Below are 21,836 nucleotides of genomic sequence, written 5' to 3'. Positions count from 1 at the left end.
CTGGGAGCCTTGTTATGCTGATGGGCGGGATGTAAATTGCCAACAGCCACTCCGGAGAAGTGTATGGTGTTTCCTGAAACATCTAAAAAACAAAGCAACAGAGCCTAGGGCACTTCCACTTATGGTCCTATAGCTTAGGGAAATTAAAATCAAAAAGACACAGCCACCCCAAAGTTTGGGACGCCTCTGTTTACAAGAACCTCGTTTATCGTACAAGTTCAATATCACAGAAAGTGAAAAATGGATAAAGAATTTGTGGTACTCATGTACAAAGCAATATCACTCAGCATTGAAATCTATGTCACCAGGCCCGTAGCAGCATAATGAGTGGATTCGGGTATGGTGATTCTAACTGAAATAAGTCACACAGAAAAAGAAACATCAAAAAATATCACTAATACATGGAATTTAAACTTTGCTACAGAGGAACTGCATTCCAAAACAGAACAGGGTCTCAAATTTAGAAAACCAACTTATGCTTGCTTAAGGGGAAAGGTGAGTTGGGGTGCTGCATAAAACCAGAGATTGAAATGAGCACAGATAAAGTTCCTTAAGCCAAATATGGAATAGACAAGAGCTACTCCTTGCTCCACGAAATGGACTCAAAACCCCATAGTAACGCCTAAGAATGTACCTGACTAGTAAGTATCTTAAAACCTATGGATTGCTATGTCTCCAAAAGAGAATCAAGCGTGTGTACAGGGGCATAAACGCAGCAGTGATAGGATTGGAGAGGTTCGGTGAGCAAATGAAGACCCTTTGAAGTCATATTGCATGGTACCCATTTGACGGGTCTCAACTCTCCAGGTTTAAGGTATTCTTCCTTCAGCTAAAACATGCATGTGGAACCCAGAGTATGATCAACCATGTGAACGGGAGACGTGTTCAAATATGTCTCAGTTTTCCTCCCCTGGTACTCGGGTGCAACATTCCAGACGCTTTACTAAAACTCTCCCCACTTGGAGAGTCAGCGCCTTTAACCTCCTGTTTGGCCCAGTTTGCAATTTCTGCGGAAGATGAACAGGAATAGCGAGAACCAATGAGAGGCTAGCTGGAGGTGTCTGGACGGGCAAATTTAACTCTCATTTCCCGCCAGGAAGAGGAAATAACCAAAGGCTCAGTGTGCCGTGCCGGAACCAGATTAGGGCCTGAAGCCATCCTGCGGTGTTGCGGCCAGCTCAAAAGAAAGCGAGTTGAATAAAGGAGCTCAGGAGCACTGTAATTCACAAACCTGCAGAGGTATAAATGACAGCTATCGTCCAAAAATAGACTGAAGTAAGGCTGCCAAGAGGACTTGAAAGCGGGGCAGAATTGCAGGAAACCGATTTCAGGAGGTAGACTGGAATTGCATTGAAAGCATAGGAAAAGAGGCAGAACGTCCACAATGATGCACTTGGCCAAAAAGGGCGTATGCGTTTTTTTCCTGAATATATTCAGGAAAAAACGCATACGCCCCTTTTGGCCAACCAAGCAAGCTTGCAAAGGAAATCTGCACTACAATGAAGTCTCACTTCCCCCCGGTCAAAAGGGCCATCTGAAAAAAGTGTAAAATCCAGAAAGGCAGGACAGGCCATGGAGAACTGGGAGCCTTGTTATGCTGATGGGCGGGATGTAAATTGCCAAAAACCACTCGGGAGAAGTGTATGGTGTTTCCTGAAACATCTAAAAAACAAAGCAACAGAGGCTAGGGCACTGCCACTTATGGTCCTATAGCTTAGGGAAATTAAAATCAAAAAGACACAGCCACCCCAAAGTTTGGGACGCCTCTGTTTACAAGAACCTCGTTTACAGTACAAGTTCAACATCGCAGAAAGTGAAAAATGGATAAAGAAGTTGTGGTATTTACTTACAAAGCAATATCACTCAGCAATGAAATCTGTGTCATCAGGCCCTTAGCAGCACAATGAGTGGATTCAGGTATGATGATTCTAACTGAAATAAGTCACACAGAAATAGAAACATCATAAGATATCAGTAATACACGGAATGTAAACTTGGCTACACAGGAACTGAATTACAGAACAGAACAGGGTCTCAACTTTAGAAAACCAACTTATGCTTGCTTAAGGGGAAAGGTGAGTTGGGGTGCTGCATAAAACCAGAGATTGAAATGAGCACAGATAAAGTTGCTTAAGCCAAATATGGAATAGACAAGAGCTACTCCTTGCTCAACGAAATGGACTCAACACCGCATATTAAACGCCTAAGAATGTACCTGACTAGTAAGTATCTTAAAACCTATGGATTGCTATGTCTCCGAAAGAGAATCAAGCATGTGTACAGGGGCATAAACGCAGCAGTGATAGGATTGGAGAGGTTCGGTGAGCAAATGAAGACCCTTTAAAGTCATATTGCATGGTACCCATTCCACAGGTTTCAACTACCCAGGGTTAAGGTATTCTTCCTTCAGCTAAAACATGCATGTGGAACCTAGAGTATGATCAACCATGTGATCGGGAGACGTGTTCAAATATGTTTCAGTTTTCGTACCCTGGTACTCGGGTGCAACATTCCAGACGCTTTACTAACACTCTCCCCACTTGGAGAGTCAGTCCCTTTAACCTCCTGTTTGGCCCAGTTTGCAATTTCTGTGGAAGATGAACAGGAATAGCGAGAACCAATGAGAGACTAGCTGGAGGTGTCTGGACGGGCAAATTTAACTCTCATTTCCCACCAGGAAGAGGAATTAACCAAAGGCTCAGCGTGCCGTGCCGGAACCAGATTAGGGCCTGAAGCCATCCTGCGGTGTTGCGGCCAGCTCACAAGAAAGCGAGCTGAAGAAAGGAGCTCAGGGGCACTGTAACTCACAAACCTGCAGAGTTATAAATGACAGCTATCGTCCAAAAATAGACTGAAGTAAGGCTGCCAAGAGGACTTGAAAGTGGGGCAGAATTGCAGGAAACCGATTTCAGGAGGTAGACTGGAATTGCATTGAAAGCATAGGAAAAGAGGCAGAACGTCCACAATGATGCACTTGGCCAAAAAGGGCGTATGCGTTTTTTCCTGAATATATTCAGGAAAAAACGCATACGCCCTTTTTGGCCAACCAAGCAAGCTTGCAAAGGAAATCTGCACTACAATGAAGTCTCACTTCTCCCCGGTCAAAAGGGCCATCTGAAAAAACTGTAAAATCTAGAAAGGCAGGACAGGCCATGGAGAACTGGGAGCCTTGTTATGCTGATGGGCGGGATGTAAATTGCCAACAACCACTTGGGAGAAGTGTATGGTGTTTCCTGAAACATCTAAAAAACAAAGCAACAGAACCTAGGGCACTTCCACTTATGGTCCTATAGCTTAGGGAAATTAAAATCAAAAAGACACAGCCACCCCAAAGTTTGGAACGGCTCTGTTTACAAGAACCTCGTTTACAGTACAAGTTCAACATCGCAGAAAGTGAAAAATGGAGAAAGAAGTTGTGGTATTCACTTACAAAGCAATATCACTCAGCAATGAAATCTGTGTCGTCAGGCCCTTAGCGGCACAATGAGTGGATTCAGGTATGATGATTCTAACTGAAATAAGTCACACAGAAAAAGAAACATCATAAGATATCAGTAATACACGGAATGTAAACTTGGCTACACAGGAACTGAATTACAGAACAGAACAGGGTCTCAAATTTAGAAAACCAACTTATGCTTGCTTAAGGGGAAAGCTGAGTTGGGGTGCTGCATAAAACCAGAGATTGAAATGAGCACAGATAAAGTTCCTTAAGCCAAATATGGAATAGACAAGAGCTACTCCTTGCTCAACGAAATGGACTCAACACCGCATATTAAACGCCTAAGAATGTACCTGACTTGTAAGTATCTTAAAACCTATGGATGGCTATGTCTCCGAAAGAGAATCAAGCGTGTGTACAGGGGCATAAACGCAGCAGTGATAGGATTGGAGAGGTTCGGTGAGCAAATGAAGACCCTTTGAAGTCATATTGCATGGTACCCATTCCACGGGTTTCAAATACCCAGGTTTAAGGTATTCTTCCTTCAGCTAAAAGATGCATGTGGAACACAAGTATGATCAACCATGAGAACGGGAGACGTGTTAAAATATGTCTCAGTTTTCCTCCCCTGGTACTCGGGTGCAACATTCCAGACGCTTTACTAACACTCTCCCCACTTGGAGAGTCAGCGCCTTTAACCTCCTGTTTGGCCCAGTTTGCAATTTCTGCGGAAGATGAACAGGAATAGCGAGAACCAATGAGAGGCTAGCTGGAGGTGTCTGGACGGGCAAATTTAACTCTCATTTCCCACCAGGAAGAGGAAATAACCAAAGGCTCAGCGTGCCGTACCGGAACCAGATTAGGGCCTGAAGCCATCCTGCGGTGTTGCGGCCAGCTCAAAAGAAAGCGAGTTGAAGAAAGGAGCTCAGGGGCACTGTAATTCACAAACCTGCAGAGTTATAAATGACAGCTATCGTCCAAAAATAGACTGAAGTAAGGCTGCCAAGAGGACTTGAAAGCGGGGCAGAATTGCAGGAAACCGATTTCAGGAGGTAGACTGGAATTGCATTGAAAGCATAGGAAAAGAGGCAGAACGTCCACAATGATGCACTTGGCCAAAAAGGGCGTATGCGTTTTTTCCTGAATATATTCAGGAAAAAACGCATACGCCCTTTTTGGCCAACCAAGCAAGCTTGCAAAGGAAATCTGCACTACAATGAAGTCTCACTTCCCCCCGGTCAAAAGGGCCATCTGAAAAAAGTGTAAAATCCAGAAAGGCAGGACAGGCCATGGAGAACTGGGAGCCTTGTTATGCTGATGGGCGGGATATAAATTGCCAAAAACCACTCGGGAGAAGTGTATGGTGTTTCCTGAAACATCTAAAAAACAAAGCAACAGAGGCTAGGGCACTGCCACTTATGGTCCTATAGCTTAGGGAAATTAAAATCAAAAAGACACAGCCACCCCAAAGTTTGGGACGCCTCTGTTTACAAGAACCTCGTTTACAGTACAAGTTCATCATCGCAGAAAGTGAAAAATGGATAAAGAAGTTGTGGTATTTACTTACAAAGCAATATCACTCAGCAATGAAATCTGTGTCATCAGGCCCTTAGCAGCACAATGAGTGGATTCAGGTATGATGATTCTAACTGAAATAAGTCACACAGAAAAAGAAACATCATAAGATATCAGTAATACACGGAATGTAAACTTGGCTACACAGGAACTGAATTACAGAACAGAACAGGGTCTCAAATTTAGAAAACAAACTTATGCTTGCTTAAGGGGAAAGGTGAGTTGGGGTGCTGCATAAAACCAGAGATTGAAATGAGCACAAAGTTCCTTAAGCCAAATATGGAATAGACAAGAGCTATTCCTTGCTCAACGAAATGGACTCAACACCGCATATTAAACGCCTAAGAATGTACCTGACTAGTAAGTATCTTAAAACCTATAGATTGCTATGCCTCCGAAAGAGAATCAAGCATGTGTACAGGGGCATAAATGCAGCAGTGATAGGATTGGAGAGTTTCAGTGAGCAAATGAAGACCCTTTGAAGTCATATTGCATGGTACCCATTCCACGGGTTTCAACTACGCAGATTTTAGGTATTCTTCCTTCAGCTACAACATGCATGTGGAACCTAGAGTATGATCAACCATGTGATCGGGAGACGTGTTCAAATATGTCTCAGTTTTCGTACCCCGGTACTCGGGTGCAACATTCCAGACGCTTTACTAACACTCTCCCCCTTGGAAAGTCAGTGCCTTTAACCTCCTGTTTGGGCCAGTTTGCAATTTCTGCGGAAGATGAACAGGAATAGCGAGAACCAATGAGAGGCTAGCTGGAGGTGTCTGGACGGGCAAATTTAACTCTCATTTCCCACCAGGAAGAGGAAATAACCAAAGGCTCAGCATGCCGTGCCGGAACCAGATTAGGGCCTGAAGCCATCCTGCAGTGTTGCGGTCAGCTCAAAAGAAAGCGAGTTGAAGAAAGGAGCTCAGGGGCACTGTAATTTACAAACCTGCAGAGTTATAAATGACAGCTATCGTCCAAAAATAGACTGAAGTAAGGCTGCCAAGAGGACTTGAAAGCGGGGCAGAATTGCAGGAAACCGATTTCAGGAGGTAGACTGGAATTGCATTGAAAGCATAGGAAAAGAGGCAGAACGTCCACAATGATGCACTTGGCCAAAAAGGGCGTATGCGTTTTTTCCTGAATATATTCAGGAAAAAACGCATACGCCCTTTTTGGCCAACCAAGCAAGCTTGCAAAGGAAATCTGCACTACAATGAAGTCTCACTTCCCCCCGGTCAAAAGGGCCATCTGAAAAAAGTGTAAAATCCAGAAAGGCAGGACAGGCCATGGAGAACTGGGAGCCTTGTTATGCTGATGGGCGGGATGTAAATTGCCAACAAACACTGGGGAGAAGTGTATGGTGTTTCCTGAAACATCTAAAAAACAAAGCAACAGAGCCTAGAGCACTTCCACTTATGGTCCTATAGCTTAGGGAATTTAAAATCAAAAAGACACAGCCACCCGAAAGTTTCGAACGGCTCTGTTTACAAGAACCTCGTTTACAGTACAAGTTCAACATCGCAGAAAGTGAAAAATGGATAAAGAAGTTGTGGTATTTACTTACAAAGCAATATCACTCAGCAATGAAATCTGTGTCATCAGGCCCTTAGCAGCACAATGAGTGGATTCAGGTATGATGATTCTAACTGAAATAAGTCACACAGAAATAGAAACATCATAAGATATCAGTAATACACGGAATGTAAACTTGGCTACAAAGGAACTGAATTACAGAACAGAACAGGGTCTCAAATTTAGAAAACCAACTTATGCTTGCTTAAGGGGAAAGGTGAGTTGGGGTGCTGCATAAAACCAGAGATTGAAATGAGCACAGATAAAGTTCCTTAAGCCAAATATGGAATAGACAAGAGCTACTCCTTGCTCAACGAAATGGACTCAACACCGCATATTAAACGCCTAAGAATGTACCTGACTAGTAAGTATCTTAAAACCTATGGATTGCTATGTCTCTGAAAGAGAATCAAGCATGTGTACAGGGGCATAAACGCAGCAGTGATAGGATTGGAGAGGTTCGGTGAGCAAATGAAGACCCTTTGAAGTCATATTGCATGGTACCCATTCCACGGGTTTCAACTACCCAGATTTTAGGTATTCTTCTTTCAGCTAAAACATGCATGTGGAACCCAGAGTATGATCAACCATGTGATCGGGAGACGTGTTCAAATATGTCTCAGTTTTCCGCCCCTGGTACTCGGGTGCAACATTCCAGACGCTTTACTAACACTTTCCCCACATGGAGAGTCAGCGCCTTTAACCTCCTGTTTGGCCCAGTTTGCAATTTCTGCGGAAGATGAACAGGAATAGCGAGAACCAATGAGAGGCTAGCTGGAGGTGTCTGGACGGGCAAATTTAACTCTCATTTCCCACCAGGAAGAGGAAATAACCAAAGGCTCAGCGTGCCGTACTGGAACCAGATTAGGGCCTGAAGCCATCCTGCGGTGTTGCGGCCAGCTCAAAAGAAAGCGAGTTGAAGAAAGGAGCTCAGGGGCACTGTAATTCACAAACCTGCAGAGTTATAAATGACAGCTATCGTCCAAAAATAGACTGAAGTAAGGCTGCCAAGAGGACTTGAAAGCGGGGCAGAATTGCAGGAAACCGATTTCAGGAGGTAGACTGGAATTGCATTGAAAGCATAGGAAAAGAGGCAGAACGTCCACAATGATGCACTTGGCCAAAAAGAGCGTATGCGTTTTTTCCTGAATATATTCAGGAAAAAACGCATACGCTCTTTTTGGCCAACCAAGCAAGCTTGCAAAGGAAATCTGCACTACAATGAAGTCTCACTTCCCCCTGGTCAAAAGGACCATCTGAAAAAAGTGTAAAATCCAGAAAGGCAGGACAGGACATGGAGAACTGGGAGCCTTGTTATGCTGATTGGCGGGATGTAAATTGCCAACAGCGACTCGGGAGAAGTGTATGGTGTTTCCTGAAACATCTAAAAAACAAAGCAGCAGAACCTAGGGCACATCCACTTATGGTTCTATAGCTTAGGGAAATTAAAATCAAAAAGACACAGCCACCCCAAAGTTTGGGACGCCTCTGTTTACAAGAACCTCGTTTACCGTACAAGTTCAATATCACAGAAAGTGAAAAATGGATAAAGAAGTTGTGGTACTCATGTACAAAGCAATATCACTCAGCAATGAAATCTATGTCACCAGGCCCGTAGCAGCATAATGAGTAGATTCAGGTACGATGATTCTAACTGAAATAAGTCACACAGAAAAAGAAACATCATAAGATATCACTAATACACGGAATGTAAACTTGGCTACACAGGAACTGAATTCCAAAACAGAACAGGTTCTCAAATTTAGAAAACCAACTTGTGCTTGCTTAAGGGGAAAGGTGAGTTGGCGTGCTGCATAAAACCAGAGATTGAAATGAGCACAGATAAAGTTCCTTAAGCCAAATATGGAATAGACAAGAGCTACTCCTTGCTCAACGAAATGGACTCAACACCGCATATTAAACGCCTAAGAATGTACCTGACTAGTAAGTATCTTAAAACCTATGGATTGCTATGTCTCCGAAAGAGAATCAAGCATGTGTACAGGGGCATAAACGCAGCAGTGATAGGATTGGAGAGGTTCGGTGAGCAAATGAAGACCCTTTGAAGTCATATTGCATGGTACCCATTCCACGGGTTTCAACTACCCAGGTTTTAGGTATTCTTCCTTCAGCTAAAAGATGCATGTGGAACCCAGAGTATGATCAACCATGTGATCGGGAGACGTGTTCAAATTTGTCTCTGTTTTCGTACCCTGGTACTCGGGTGCAACATTCCAGACGCTTTACTAACACTCTCCCCACTTGGAGAGTCAGCGCCTTTAACCTCCTGTTTGGCCCAGTTTGCAATTTCTGCGGAAGATGAACAGGAATAGCGAGAACCAATGAGAGGCTAGCTGGAGGTGTCTGGACGGGCAAATTTAACTCTCATTTCCCAACAGGAAGAGGAAATAACCAAAGGCTCAGCGTGCCGTACCGGAACCAGATTAGGGCCTGAAGCCATCCTGCGGTGTTGCGGCCAGGACACAAGAAAGCGAGTTGAAGAAAGGAGCTCAGGGGCACTGTAATTCACAAACCTGCAGAGTTATAAATGACAGCTATCGTCCAAAAATATACTGAAGTAAGGCTGCCAAGAGGACTTGAAAGCGGGGCAGAATTGCAGGAAACCGATTTCAGGAGGTAGACTGGAATTGCATTGAAAGCATAGGAAAAGAGGCAGAACGTCCACAATGATGCACTTGGCCAAAAAGGGCGTATGCGTTTTTTCCTGAATATATTCAGGAAAAAACGCATACGCCGTTTTTGGCCAACCAAGCAAGCTTGCAAAGGAAATCTGCACTACAATGAAGTCTCACTTCCCACCGGTCAAAGGGCCATCTGAAAAAAGTGTAAAATCCAGAAAGGCAGGACAGGCCATGGAGAACTGGGAGCCTTGTTATGCTGATGGGCGGGATGTAAATTGCCAACAACCACTCGGGAGAAGTGTATGGTGTTTCCTGAAACATCTAAAAAACAAAGCAACAGAACCTAGGGCACTTCCACTTATGGTCCTATAGCTTAGGGAAATTAAAATCAAAAAGACACAGCCACCCCAAAGTTTGGGACGCCTCTGTTTACAAGAACCTCGTTTACAGTACAAGTTCAACATCGCAGAAAGTGAGAAATGGATAAAGAAGTTGTGGTATTTACTTACAAAGCAATATCACTCAGCAATGAAATCTGTGTCATCAGGCCCTTAGCAGCACAATGAGTGGATTCAAGTATGATGATTTTAACTGAAGTAAGTCACACAGAAAAAGAAACATCATAAGATATCAGTAATACACGGAATGTATACTTGGCTACACAGGAACTGAATTACAGAACAGAACAGGGTCTCAAATTTAGAAAACCAACTTATGCTTGCTTAAGGGGAAAGGTGAGTTGGGGTGCTGCATAAAACCAGAGATTGAAATGAGCACAGATAAAGTTCCTTAAGTCAAATATGGAATAGACAAGAGCTACTCCTTGCTCAACGAAATGGACTCAACACCGCATATTAAACGCCTAAGAATGTACCTGACTAGTAAGTATCTTAAAACCTATGGATTGCTATGTCTCCGAAAGAGAATCAAGCATGTGTACAGGGGCATAAACGCAGCAGTGATAGGATTGGAGAGGTTCGGTGAGCAAATGAAGACCCTTTGAAGTCATATTGCATGGTACCCATTACAAGGGTCTCAACTATCCAGGTTTAAGGTATTCTTCCTTCAGCTAAAACATGCATGTGGAACCCAAGTATGATCAACCATGTGAACGGGAGACGTGTTCAAATATGTCTCAGTTTTCCTCCCCTGGTACTCGGGTGCAACATTCCAGACATTTTACTAACACTCTCCCCACTTGGAGAGTCAGCGCCTTTAACCTCCTGTTTGGCCCAGTTTGCAATTTCTGCGGAAGATGAACAGGAATAGCGAGAACCAATGAGAGGCTAGCTGGAGGTGTCTGGACGGGCAAATTTAACTCTCATTTCCCACCAGGAAGAGGAAATAACCAAAGGCTCAGCGTGCCGTACCAGAACCAGATTAGGGCCTGAAGCCATCCTGCGGTGTTGCGGCCAGCTCATAAGAATGCGAGTTGAAGAAAGGAGCTCAGGGTCACTGTAATTCACAAACCTGCAGAGTTATAAATGACAGCTATCGTCCAAAAATAGACTGAAGTAAGGCTGCCAAGAGGACTTGAAAGCGGGGCAGAATTGCAGGAAACCGATTTCAGGAGGTAGACTGGAATTGCATTGAAAGCATAGGAAAAGAGGCAGAACGTCCACAATGATGCACTTGGCCAAAAAGGGCGTATGCGTTTTTTCCTGAATATATTCAGGAAAAAACGCATACGCCCTTTTTGGCCAACCAAGCAAGCTTGCAAAGGAAATCTGCACTACAATGAAGTCTCACTTCCCCCCGGTCAAAAGGGCCATCTGAAAAAAGTGTAAAATCCAGAAAGGCAGGACAGGCCATGGAGAACTGGGAGCCTTGTTATGCTGATGGGCGGGATGTAAATTGCCAACAGACACTCGGGAGAAGTGTATGGTGTTTCCTGAAACATCTAAAAAACAAAGCAACAGAACCTAGGGCACTGCCACTTATGGTCCTATAGCTTAGGGAAATTAAAATAAAAAAGACACAGCCACCCCAAAGTTTGGGACGCCTCTGTTTACAAGAACCTCGTTTACAGTACAAGTTCAACATTGCAGAAAGTGAAAAATGGATAAAGAACTTGTGGTACTTACGTACAATGCAGTATCACTCAGCAATGAAATCTATGTCATCAGGCCCGTAGCAGCATAATGAGTGGATTCAGGTACGATGATTCTAACTGAAATAAGTCACACAGAAAAAGAAACATCATAAGATATCACTAATACACGGAATGTAAACTTGGCTACACAGGAACTGCATTCCAAAACAGAACAGGGTCTCAAATTTAGAAAACCAACTTATGCTTGCTTAAGGGGAAAGGTGAGTTGGGGTGCTGCATAAAACCAGAGATTGAAATGAGCACAGATAAAGTTCCTTAAGCCAAATATGGAATAGACAAGAGCTATTCCTTGCTCAACGAAATGGACTCAAAACCCCATATTAAACGCCTAAGAATGTACCTGACTAGTAAGTATCTTAAATCCTATGGATTGCTATGTCTCCAAAAGAGAATCAAGCGTGTGTACAGGGGCATAAACGCAGCAGTGATAGGATTGGAGAGGTTCGGTGAGCAAATGAAGACCCTTTGAAGTCATATTGCATGGTACCCATTCCACGGGTCTCAACTCTCCAGGTTTAAGGTATTCTTCCTTCAGCTAAAACATGCATGTGGAACCCAAGTATGATCAACCATGTGAATTGGAGACGTGTTCAAATATGTCTCAGTTTTCCTCCCCTGGTACTCGGGTGCAACATTCCAGACGCTTTACTAACACTCTCCCCACTTGGAGAGTCAGCGCCTTTAACCTCCTGTTTGGCCCAGTTTGCAATTTCTGCGGAAGATGAACAGGAATAGCGAGAACCAATGAGAGGCTAGCTGGAGGTGTCTGGACGGGCAAATTTAACTCTCATTTCCCACCAGGAAGAGGAAATAACCAAAGGCTCAGCGCGCCGTACCGGAACCAGATTAGGGCCTGAAGCCATCCTGCGGTGTTGCGGCCAGCTCAAAAGAAAGCGAGCTGAAGAAAGGAGCTCAGGGGCACTGTAATTCACAAACCTGCAGAGTTATAAATGACAGCTATCGTCCAAAAATAGACTGAAGTAAGGCTGCCAAGAGGACTTGAAAGCGGGGCAGAATTGCAGGAAACCGATTTCAGGAGGTAGACTGGAATTGCATTGAAAGCATAGGAAAAGAGGCAGAACGTCCACAATGATGCACTTGGCCAAAAAGGGCATATGCGTTTTTTCCTGAATATATTCAGGAAAAAACGCATACGCCCTTTTTGGCCAACCAAGCAAGCTTGCAAAGGAAATCTGCACTACAATGAAGTCTCACTTCCCCCCGGTCAAAAGGGTCATCTGAAAAAAGTGTAAAATGCAGAAAGGCAGGACAGGCCATGGAGAACTGGGAGCCTTGTTATGCTGATGGGCGGGATGTAAATTGCCAACAGACACTCGGGAGAAGTGTATGGTGTTGCCTGAAACATCTAAAAAACAAAGCAACAGAGGCTAGGGCACTGCCACTTATGGTCCTATAGCTTAGGGAAATTAAAGTCAAAAAGACACAGCCACCCCAAAGTTTGGGACGCCTCTGTTTACAAGAACCTCGTTTACAGTACAAGTTCAACATCGCAGAAAGTGAAAAATGAATAAAGAACTTGTGGTATTTACTTACAAAGCAATATCACTCAGCAATGAAATCTGTGTCATCAGGCCCGTAGCATCAGAATGAGTGGATTCAGGTATGATGATTCTAACTGAAGTAAGTCACACAGAAAAAGAAACATCATAAGATATCAGTAATACACGGAATGTAAACTTGGCTACACAGGAACTGAATTACAGAACAGAACAGGGTCTCAAATTTAGAAAACCAACTTATGCTTGCTTAAGGGTAAAGGTGAGTTGGGGTGCTGCATAAAACCAGAGATTGAAATGAGCACAGATAAAGTTCCTTAAGTCAAATATGGAATAGACAAGAGCTACTCCTTGCTCAACGAAATGGACTCAACACCGCATATTAAACGCCTAAGAATGTACCTGACTAGTAAGTATCTTAAAACCTATGGATTGCTATGTCTCCGAAAGAGAATCAAGCATGTGTACAGGGGCATAAACGCAGCAGTGATAGGATTGGAGAGGTTCGGTGAGCAAATGAAGACCCTTTGAAGTCATATTGCATGGTACCCATTACACGGGTCTCAACTCTCCAGGTTTAAGGTATTCTTCCTTCAGCTAAAACATGCATGTGGAACCCAAGTATGATCAACCATGTGAACGGGAGACGTGTTCAAATATGTCTCAGTTTTCCTCCCCTGGTACTCGGGTGCAACATTCCAGACGCTTTACTAACACTCTCCCCACTTGGAGAGTCAGCGCCTTTAACCTCCTGTTTGGCCCAGTTTGCAATTTCTTGGAAGATGAACAGGAATAGCGAGAACCAATGAGAGACTAGCTGGAGGTGTCTGGACGGGCAAATTTAACTCTCATTTCCCACCAGGAAGAGGAAATAACCAAAGGCTCAGCGTGCCGGGCCGGAACCAGATTAGGGCCTGAAGCCATCCTGCGGTGTTGCGGCCAGGTCACAAGAAAGCGAGTTGAAGAAAGGAGCTCAGGGGCACTGTAATTCACAAACCTGCAGAGTTATAAATGACAGCTATCGTCCAAAAATAGACTGAAGTAAGGCTGCCAAGAGGACTTGAAAGCGGGGCAGAATTGCAGGAAACCGATTTCAGGAGGTAGACTGGAATTGCATTGAAAGCATAGGAAAAGAGGCAGAACGTCCAGAATGATGCACTTGGCCAAAAAGGGCGTATGCGTTTTTTCCTGAATATATTCAGGAAAAAACGCATACGCCCTTTTTGGCCAACCAAGCAAGCTTGCAAAGGAAATCTGCACTACAATGAAGTCTCACTTCCCCCCGGTCAAAAGGGCCATCTGAAAAAAGTGTAAAATCCAGAAAGGCAGGACAGGACATGGAGAACTGGCAGCCTTGTTATGCTGATGGGCGGGATGTAAATTGCCAACAGACACTCGGGAGAAGTGTATGGTGTTTCCTGAAACATCTAAAAAACAAAGCAACAGAGCCTAGGGCACTGCCACTTATGGTCCTATAGCTTAGAGAAATTAAAATAAAAAAGACACAGCCACCCCAAAATTTGGGACGCCTCTGTTTACAAGAACCTCGTTTACAGTACAAGTTCAACATCGCAGAAAGTGAAAAATGGATAAAGAACTTGTGGTACTTACGTACAATGCAGTATCACTCAGAAATGAAATCTATGTCATCAGGCCCGTAGCAGCATAATGAGTGGATTCAGGTACGATGATTCTAACTGAAATAAGTCACACAGAAAAAGAAACATCATAAGATATCACTAATACACGGAATGTAAACTTGGCTACACAGGAACTGCATTCCAAAACAGAACAGGGTCTCAAATTTAGAAAACCAACTTATGCTTGCTTAAGGGGAAAGGTGAGTTGGGGTGCTGCATAAAACCAGAGATTGAAATGAGCACAGATAAAGTTCCTTAAGCCAAATATGGAATAGACAAGAGCTACTCCTTGCTCAACGAAATGGACTCAAAACCCCATATTAAACGCCTAAGAATGTACCTGACTAGTAAGTATCTTAAAACCTATGGATTGCTATGTCTCCAAAAGAGAATCAAGCGTGTGTACAGGGGAATAAACGCAGCAGTGATAGGATTGGAGAGGTTCGGTGAGCAAATGAAGACCCTTTGAAGTCATATTGCATGGTACACATTACACGGGTCTCAACTCTCCTGGTTTAAGGTATTCTTCCTTCAGCTAAAACATGCATGTGGAACCCAGAGTATGATCAACCATGTGAACGGGAGACGTGTTCAAATATGTCTCAGTTTTCCTCCCCTGGTACTCGGGTGCAACATTCCAGACGCTTTACTAACACTCTCCCGACTTGGAGAGTCAGTCCCTTTAACCTCCTGTTTGGCCCAGTTTGCAATTTCTGCGGAAGATGAACAGGAATAGCGAGAACCAATGAGAGGCTAGCTGGAGGTGTCTGGACGGGCAAATTTAACTCTCATTTCCCACCAGGAAGAGGAATTAACCAAAGGCTCAGCATGCCGGGCCGGAACCAGATTAGGGCCTGAAGCCATCCTGCGGTGTTGCGGCCAGGTCACAAGAAATCGAGTTGAGGAAAGGAGCTCAGGGGCACTGTAATGCACAAACCTGCAGAGTTATAAATGACAGCTATCGTCCAAAAATAGACTGAAGTAAGGCTGCCAAGAGGACTTGAAAGCGGGGCAGAATTGCAGGAAACCGATTTCAGGAGGTAGACTGGAATTGCATTGAAAGCATAGGAAAAGAGGCAGAACGTCCACAATGATGCACTTGGCCAAAAAGGGCGTATGCGTTTTTTCCTGAATATATTCAGGAAAAAACGCATACGCCCTTTTTGGCCAACCAAGCAAGCTTGCAAAGGAAATCTGCACTACAATGAAGTCTCACTTCCCCCCGGTCAAAAGGGCCATCTGAAAAAAGTGTAAAATCCAGAAACGCAGGACAGGACATGGAGAACTGGCAGCCTTGTTATGCTGATGGGCGGGATGTAAATTGCCAACAGACACTCGGGAGAAGTGTATGGTGTTTCCTGAAACATCTAAAAAACAAAGCAACAGAGCCTAGGGCACTGCCACTTATGGTCCTATAGCTTAGAGAAATTAAAATAAAAAAGACACAGCCACCCCAAAGTTTGGGACGCCTCTGTTTACAAGAACCTCGTTTACAGTACAAGTTCAACTTCGCAGAAAGTGAAAAATGGATAAAGAACTTGTGGTACTTACGTACAATGCAGTATCACTCAGAAATGAAATCTATGTCATCAGGCCCGTAGCAGCATAATGAGTGGATTTAGGTACGATGATTCTAACTGAAATAAGTCACACAGAAAAAGAAACATCATAAGATATCACTAATACACGGAATGTAAACTTGGCTACACAGGAACTGCATTCCAAAACAGAACAGGGTCTCAAATTTAGAAAACCAACTTATGCTTGCTTAAGGGTAAAGGTGAGTTGGGGTGCTGCATAAAACCAGAGATTGAAATGAGCACAGATAAAGTTCCTTAAGCCAAATATGGAATAGACAAGAGCTACTCCTTGCTCAACGAAATGGACTCAAAACCCCATATTAAACGCCTAAGAATGTACCTGACTAGTAAGTATCTTAAAACCTATGGATTGCTATGTCTCCAAAAGAGAATCAAGCGTGTGTACAGGGGAATAAACGCAGCAGTGATAGGATTGGAGAGGTTCGGTGAGCAAATGAAGACCCTTTGAAGTCATATTGCATGGTACACATTACACGGGTCTCAACTCTCCTGGTTTAAGGTATTCTTCCTTCAGCTAAAACATGCATGTGGAACCCAGAGTATGATCAACCATGTGAACGGGAGACGTGTTCAAATATGTCTCAGTTTTCCTCCCCTGGTACTCGGGTGCAACATTCCAGACGCTTTACTAACACTCTCCCGACTTGGAGAGTCAGTCCCTTTAACCTCCTGTTTGGCCCAGTTTGCAATTTCTGTGGAAGATGAACAGGAATAGCGAGAACCAATGAGAGGCTAGCTGGAGGTGTCTGGACGGGCAAATTTAACTCTCATTTCCCACCAGGAAGAGGAATTAACCAAAGGCTCAGCATGCCGGGCCGGAACCAGATTAGGGCCTGAAGCCATCCTGCGGTGTTGCGGCCAGGTCACAAGAAAGCGAGTTGAGGAAAGGAGCTCAGGGGCACTGTAATTCACAAACCTGCAGAGTTATAAATGACAGCTATCGTCCAAAAATAGACTGAAGTAAGGCTGCCAAGAGGACTTGAAAGCGGGGCAGAATTGCAGGAAACCGATTTCAGGAGGTAGACTGGAATTGCATTGAAAGCATAGGAAAAGAGGCAGAACGTCCACAATGATGCACTTGGCCAAAAAGGGCGTATGCGTTTTTTCCTGAATATATTCAGGAAAACACGCATACGCCCTTTTTGGCCAACCAAGCAAGCTTGCAAAGGAAATCTGCACTACAATGAAGTCTCACTTCCCCCCGGTCAAAAGGGCCATCTGAAAAAAGTGTAAAATCCAGAAAGGCAGGACAGGCCATGGAGAACTGGGAGCCTTGTTATGCTGATGGGCGGGATGTAAATTGCCAACAGACACTCGGGAGAAGTGTATGGTGTTTCCTGAAACATCTAAAAAACAAAGCAACAGAGCCTAGGGCACTTCCACTTATGGTCCTATAGCTTAGGGAAATTAAAATCAAAAAGACACAGCCACCCCAAAGTTTGGAACGGCTCTGTTTACAAGAACCTCGTTTACAGTACAAGTTCAACATCACAGAAAGTGAAAAATGGATAAAGAACTTGTGGTACTTACGTACAATGCAGTATCACTCAGCAATGAAATCTATGTCATCAGGCCCGTAGCAGCATAATGAGTAGATTCAGGTACGATGATTCTAACTGAAATAAGTCACACAGAAAAAGAAACATCATAAGATATCACTAATACACGGAATGTAAACTTGGCTACACAGGAAATGAATTCCAAAACAGAACAGGTTCTCAAATTTAGAAAACCAACTTATGCTTGCTTAAGGGGAAAGGTGAGTTGGGTTGCTGCATAAAACCAGAGATTGAAATGAGCACAGATAAAGTTCCTTAAGCCAAATATGGAATAGACAAGAGCTACTCCTTGCTCAACGAAATGGACTCAACACCGCATATTAAACGCCTAAGAATGTACCTGACTAGTAAGTATCTTAAAACCTATGGATGGCTATGTCTCCGAAAGAGAATCAAGCATGTGTACAGGGGCATAAACGCAGCAGTGATAGGATTGGAGAGGTTCGGTGAGCAATTGAAGACCCTTTGAAGTCATATTGCATGGTACCCATTCCACGGGTTTCAACTACCCAGGTTTTAGGTATTCTTCCTTCAGCTAAAACATGCATGTGGAACCCAGAGTATGATCAACCATGTGATCGGGAGACGTGTTCAAATATGTCTCAGTTTTCCTCCCCTGGTACTCGGGTGCAACATTCCAGACGCTTTACTAACACTCTCCCCACTTGGAGAGTCAGCGCCTTTAACCTCCTGTTTGGCCCAGTTTGCAATTTCTGCGGAAGATGAACAGGAATAGCGAGAACCAATGAGAGGCTAGCTGGAGGTGTCTGGACGGGCAAATTTAACTCTCATTTCCCACCAGGAAGAGGAAATAACCAAAGGCTCAGCATGCCGTGCCGGAACCAGATTAGGGCCTGAAGCCATCCTGCGGTGTTGCGGCCAGGTCACAAGAAAGCGAGTTGAAGAAAGGAGCTCAGGGGCACTGTAATTCACAAACCTGCAGAGTTATAAATGACAGCTATCGTCCAAAAATAGACTGAAGTAAGGCTGCCAAGAGGACTTGAAAGCGGGGCAGAATTGCAGGAAACCGATTTCAGGAGGTAGACTGGAATTGCATTGAAAGCATAGGAAAAGAGGCAGAACGTCCACAATGATGCACTTGGCCAAAAAGGGCGTATGCGTTTTTTCCTGAATATATTCAGGAAAAAACGCATACGCCCTATTTGGCCAACCAAGCAAGCTTGCAAAGGAAATCTGCACTACAATGAAGTCTCACTTCCCCCCGGTCAAAAGGGCCATCTGAAAAAAGTGTAAAATCCAGAAAGGCAGGACAGGACATGGAGAACTGGGAGCCTTGTTATGCTGATGGGCGGGATGTAAATTGCCAACAGACACTCGGGAGAAGTGTATGGTGTTTCCTGAAACATCTAAAAAACAAAGCAACAGAGCCTAGGGCACTGCCACTTATGGTCCTATAGCTTAGGGAAATTAAAATCAAAAAGACACAGCCACCCCAAAGTTTGGGACGCCTCTGTTTACAAGAACCTCGTTTACAGTACAAGTTCAACATCGCAGAAAGTGAAAAATGGATAAAGAAGTTGTGGTATTTACTTACAAAGGAATATCACTCAGCAATGAAATCTATGTCATCAGGCCCGTAGCAGCATAATGAGTAGATTCAGGTACGATGATTCTAACTGAAATAAGTCACACAGAAAAAGAAACATCATAAGATATCACTAATACACGGAATGTAAACTTGGCTACACAGGAACTGAATTCCAAAACAGAACAGGTTCTCAAATTTAGAAAACCAACTTATGCTTGCTTAAGGGGAAAGGTGAGTTGGGTTGCTGCATAAAACCAGAGATTGAAATGAGCACAGATAAAGTTCCTTAAGCCAAATATGGAATAGACAAGAGCTACTCCTTGCTCAACGAAATGGACTCAACACCGCATATTAAACGCCTAAGAATGTACCTGACTAGTAAGTATCTTAAAACCTATGGATGGCTATGTCTCCGAAAGAGAATCAAGCATGTGTACAGGGGCATAAACGCAGCAGTGATAGGATTGGAGAGGTTCGGTGAGCAATTGAAGACCCTTTGAAGTCATATTGCATGGTACCCATTCCACGGGTTTCAACTACCCAGGTTTTAGGTATTCTTCCTTCAGCTAAAACATGCATGTGGAACCCAGAGTATGATCAACCATGTGATCGGGAGACGTGTTCAAATATGTCTCAGTTTTCCTCCCCTGGTACTCGGGTGCAACATTCCAGACGCTTTACTAACACTCTCCCCACTTGGAGAGTCAGCGCCTTTAACCTCCTGTTTGGCCCAGTTTGCAATTTCTGCGGAAGATGAACAGGAATAGCGAGAACCAATGAGAGGCTAGCTGGAGGTGTCTGGACAGGCAAATTTAACTCTCATTTCCCACCAGGAAGAGGAAATAACCAAAGGCTCAGCATGCCGTGCCGGAACCAGATTAGGGCCTGAAGCCATCCTGCGGTGTTGCGGCCAGGTCACAAGAAAGCGAGTTGAAGAAAGGAGCTCAGGGGCACTGTAATTCACAAACCTGCAGAGTTATAAATGACAGCTATCGTCCAAAAATAGACTGAAGTAAGGCTGCCAAGAGGACTTGAAAGCGGGGCAGAATTGCAGGAAACCGATTTCAGGAGGTAGACTGGAATTGCATTGAAAGCATAGGAAAAGAGGCAGAACGTCCACAATGATGCACTTGGCCAAAAAGGGCGTATGCGTTTTTTCCTGAATATATTCAGGAAAAAACGTATACGGACTTTTTGGCCAACCAAGCAAGCTTGCAAAGGAAATCTGCACTACAATGAAGTCTCACTTCCCCCCGGTCAAAAGGGCCATCTGAAAAAAATGTAAAATCCAGAAAGGCAGGACAGACCATGGAGAACTGGGAGCCTTGTTATGCTGATGGGCGGGATGTAAATTGCCAACAGACACTCGGGAGAAGTGTATGGTGTTTCCTGAAACATCTAAAAAACAAAGCAACAGAGGCTAGGGCACTGCCACTTATGGTCCTATAGCTTAGGGAAATTAAAATCAAAAAGACACAGCCACCCCAAAGTTTGGGACGCCTCTGTTTACAAGAACCTCGTTTACAGTACAAGTTCAACATCGCAGAAAGTGAAAAATGGATAAAGAACTTGTGGTATTTACTTACAATGCAGTATCACTCAGCAATGAAATCTGTGTCATCAGGCCCTTAGCAGCACAATGAGTGGATTCAGGTATGATGATTCTAACTGAAAGAAGTCACACAGAAAAAGAAACATCATAAGATATCCGTAATACACGGAATGGAAACTTGGCTACATAGGAACTGAATTACAGAACAGAACAGGGTCTCAAATTTAGAAAACCAACTTATGCTTGCTTAAGGGTAAAGGTGAGTTGGTGTGCTGCATAAAACCAGAGATTGAAATGAGCACAGATAAAGTTCCTTAAGCCAAATATGGAATAGACAAGAGCTACTCCTTGCTCAACGAAATGGACTCAACACCGCATATTAAACGCCTAAGAATGTACCTGACTAGTAAGTATCTTAAAACCTATGGATTGCTATGTCTCCGAAAGAGAATCAAGCATGTGTACAGGGGCATAAACGCAGCAGTGATAGGATTGGAGAGGTTCGGTGAGCAAATGAAGACCCTTTGAAGTTATATTGCATGGTACCCATTCCACGGGTTTCAACTACCCAGGTTTTAGGTATTCTTCCTTCAGCTAAAACATGCATGTGGAACCCAGAGTATGATCAACCATGTGATCGGGAGACGTGTTCAAATATGTCTCAGTTTTCGTACCCTGGTACTCGGGTGCAACATTCCAGACGCTTTACTAACACTCTCCCGACTTGGAGAGTCAGTGTCTTTAACCTCCTGTTTGGCCCAGTTTGCAATTTCTGCGGAAGATGAACAGGAATAGCGAGAACCAATGAGAGACTAGCTGGAGGTGTCTGGACGGGCAAATTTAATTCTCATTTCCCACCAGGAAGAGGAATTAACCAAAGGCTCAGCGTGCCGTGCCGGAACCAGATTAGGGCCTGAAGCCATCCTGCGGTGTTGCGGCCAGGTCACAAGAAAGCGAGTTGAAGAAAGGAGCTCAGGGGCACTGTAATTCACAAACCTGCAGAGTTATAAATGACAGCTATCGTCCAAAAATAGACTGAAGTAAGGCTGCCAAGAGGACTTGAAAGCGGGG

General features: G+C 44.0%; 1 long non-coding RNA gene across 4 annotated transcripts in view; it reads right to left on the bottom strand.

Annotated features, from left to right (window-relative positions):
* The window catches only part of LOC307181455, a 947,438-nt gene that overhangs the window by 146,693 nt on the left and 778,909 nt on the right, over positions 1 to 21,836 (bottom strand). Inside the window, exon 9 of one of the 4 annotated variants that reach the window (XR_013826788.1) lies at positions 16,053 to 16,137. The exons of the other annotated variants lie outside the window; for them this stretch is intronic. This is a non-coding gene — a long non-coding RNA (uncharacterized lncRNA). Of the gene's footprint in view, positions 1 to 16,052; positions 16,138 to 21,836 lie in introns of those variants that run through there. 4 annotated transcript variants of the gene reach the window in all.

This window comes from Stenella coeruleoalba (assembly GCF_951394435.1).
Source record: "Stenella coeruleoalba genome assembly, contig: scaffold_111, whole genome shotgun sequence".
Lineage (NCBI taxonomy): Eukaryota > Metazoa > Chordata > Mammalia > Artiodactyla > Delphinidae > Stenella > Stenella coeruleoalba.
This window is presented reverse-complemented; position numbering and strand designations above follow the sequence as displayed.